This window comes from Solanum tuberosum, unplaced genomic scaffold (assembly GCF_000226075.1).
Source record: "Solanum tuberosum cultivar DM 1-3 516 R44 unplaced genomic scaffold, SolTub_3.0 scf00022, whole genome shotgun sequence".
Lineage (NCBI taxonomy): Eukaryota > Viridiplantae > Streptophyta > Magnoliopsida > Solanales > Solanaceae > Solanum > Solanum tuberosum.
The window spans coordinates 105,386-108,035 of NW_006238948.1; the positions used below are offsets into that span (position 1 = coordinate 105,386).

General features: G+C 38.4%; 1 non-coding gene across 1 annotated transcript; it reads left to right on the top strand.

The window, feature by feature from the left end:
- Positions 1–2,172: 2,172 nt before the first annotated feature.
- MIR7987 (microRNA MIR7987) lies at positions 2,173–2,229 on the top strand. The gene has a single exon (NR_127153.1). It is a non-coding gene; the product is annotated as a microRNA MIR7987 (primary transcript).
- Positions 2,230–2,650: the final 421 nt, after the last annotated feature.

Here is a 2,650-nt window from a genome sequence, read left to right on the forward strand (position 1 = left end):
CATAGTGTTCTTAAGGATCTTCAAATCTTCAAGAAGGAGAATCATAAAAATGAGATGTTTGATCCAAAAGGAAGAGGAAAGGAAAGAGTACTTGTGTTGGTTTAAAAGGGAATTTACCAAAAGAGGCAAGTACTAGGTCAAGGAAGTACAAGGGTACCACAAGGAGTGCAAAATTGGAGGCTATAAGTGTGTTGGAAGGTCAATTGGGTAAGCTAAGTCGTGCTTACAAAGCTGACTCGGTGACTCGCCAAATGGGAGCTGAGATCACCAAATGAACTTAAGTCTTTAGAAAATTGGGCGACCTGAGGGTACTTTGGCGACTTGCCGAACTGATTCGGTGAGCTATAGGGAGTAAGTTGGCGATGTGAACTTCAGTTTTGGGAAAATAATGTTTAAGTGTGGACACTCGAGCTTCATTTTACCAATCTCATGTTCTAACATCCTAGTCCCATTTTCCTTGATTCCTACTCAGTTTTTTTATTATAAAAAATTAATTTCTAACTAGTAAATGTCCTTACTTAGTTGTTGATTAGTCTTGTGTCCGTTTTCTTTCTTGTGCTTTCTTTGTGAACTTTTTAGTTTTTTACTTTGTAGTTAACTTTTTTATTCAAGTCCGTTATTTTAATCGATTTATCCGACCATTCTGAAGGAGATTATGAGGAAAATGGTGATCATAACTCTTATGGTGAAGATGGAGAAGAAGAAGAACATTGCGGTGGCTCCTATGATGATGATGGAGCGCGTGAAAGATCTTACTCCCACTCTGAGGGTGAAGTTGGTTCCTTTGATTGTGATGGAACATATTACACTTCCCACTCCAATGATGAAGGTGAGGTGAGGTATAATACTCTCTTATATAAGAATTATGAGGAGCATACTCCTAAGGCTTGTGAAGATTCATATTCTTTGTCTTGTGGTAATCCTTGCCCTAGTCGAAGCGGTGTGTATGGTTACACTAGTTCAAGTCAGTGTCATTCGATGGGAAGAAAAGAGTGTGCATCTCTAATGTCTAAGGATACTACATCCTACACTTCTCATGTTAATGCACACTTGTTGGGATATAGGAACCAAGGCAGATATGGGGGGATGTGTTAGAGGTCTCGATACCAAAAGGGTTATTCTTCCTATTTTTGAAGAAAAGTGTGATCCTGGGGCATATCTTGATTGGGAGTGGCAATGTGAGCAGAATTTCTAAAACCATGATTTGGGGGACATTGATCAACCCATCTATGCCCTTGAACACTTTAAAGGTCTTGCATTGAGTTGGTGGAAACATGTGGGATAGCTTCGAAAACTCAATGGAAATGCCAACCATTTGTCATGGGAAAAATTTAAAGGGCTTATGAGGTTCAAGTATGTGCCAAAGGGGTACACAAAGCTTTATAATGTTGACCTGAGAAGACAAGTTCTTAGGATGAAGGTTGATATTTATGGAGCTTTCGGTTTGATATTATCCTCGATGATTGTTGCAATCTAAACTACATCACTCCATCTACGGTAGCTACCCCGAAGATCAAGGCGTTATCCATACACCATGGAGGGATGTAAGGTTACCGAGTTTGTAAAGGTCTCATTTATACGCGGTGAATACTATGAAGATGTTTGGTGTGATGTAATGCCTATGGACTTTTGTCACTAATGTTTGGGAGCCAATTGGTTTAACAAACATAGGGTTCCAAACAAGTAAAAATGGTCCAAGTATGTTGTGGATCAATGGGGAACACATCTATTTCCTCCTCCTAAGATGCAAAAGGAGAGACAAAAGATTGAGAGAAGTAAGGGAGAGTAAGGTGGCAACCTTAGAGTGGAAAAGGAGAAGTTGAGTGGAGTAAAGTGAAAGGGTTGCCACAATCTCAATCTAACCTTGTTGTTTACCTTTCACTTTGTTAGGGTTCTTATGTAGGTACAAGTATGATGAATGGAGGAACACGAGTTCCCAACAAAAAGCCTACCATTGAATGTGTGATGGATGCACTTTTAGGGTGTCCCAACATTCCTAAGGAAGTGTCATTCTAAGGTAAAGAAAATAATTCTTGCGAACTGCAAGGTACAATAACTAAACTTAACACTCTTACAATTGCAAAGGAACAAGGTGTAAGTGATAGCTTATCTTTATGTGAGCCTAATATTTCTTTACCATGTGTTGATAATGTAAATGTTGATAGTATGGATACACTAGTTGATCTTATTGATGACCGAATTGATTCTTCTAGTAAGATCGATTTGTGTCCACCTAGTGTTGACACCCATGCTTTGAGGGATAGTTCATTATCATGTGATAATTGTGTTGATCAACTTGCATTTGAGTATAGCTCACTAATTGGGCGTTCTTGTGATGTGATTAAGGAACCTCAATTTGGTCATACTGATAATAATGTTGATCACTTGAATAGGAGTGACTCTTTGAGCATATCTTTTGTGGAAAATCTGATTGCTTGGTTTGCTCATAGAGATCATGTGCTTGAAAATGCTTCGAAAAATGACATGTTTCTTTTTGAGGGTGAACTTACATGTTTTAATTCTTCACTGGTGGTTAATCATTCTCTCTTTAAGTACAAAATCTTGTTTGAAGATGATGAAATCACTCCTAGTGAAGTGCCTAGTGGTGTGAACCATGAGAGAAGTGTAGTTCTTGATAACTATACTTTTT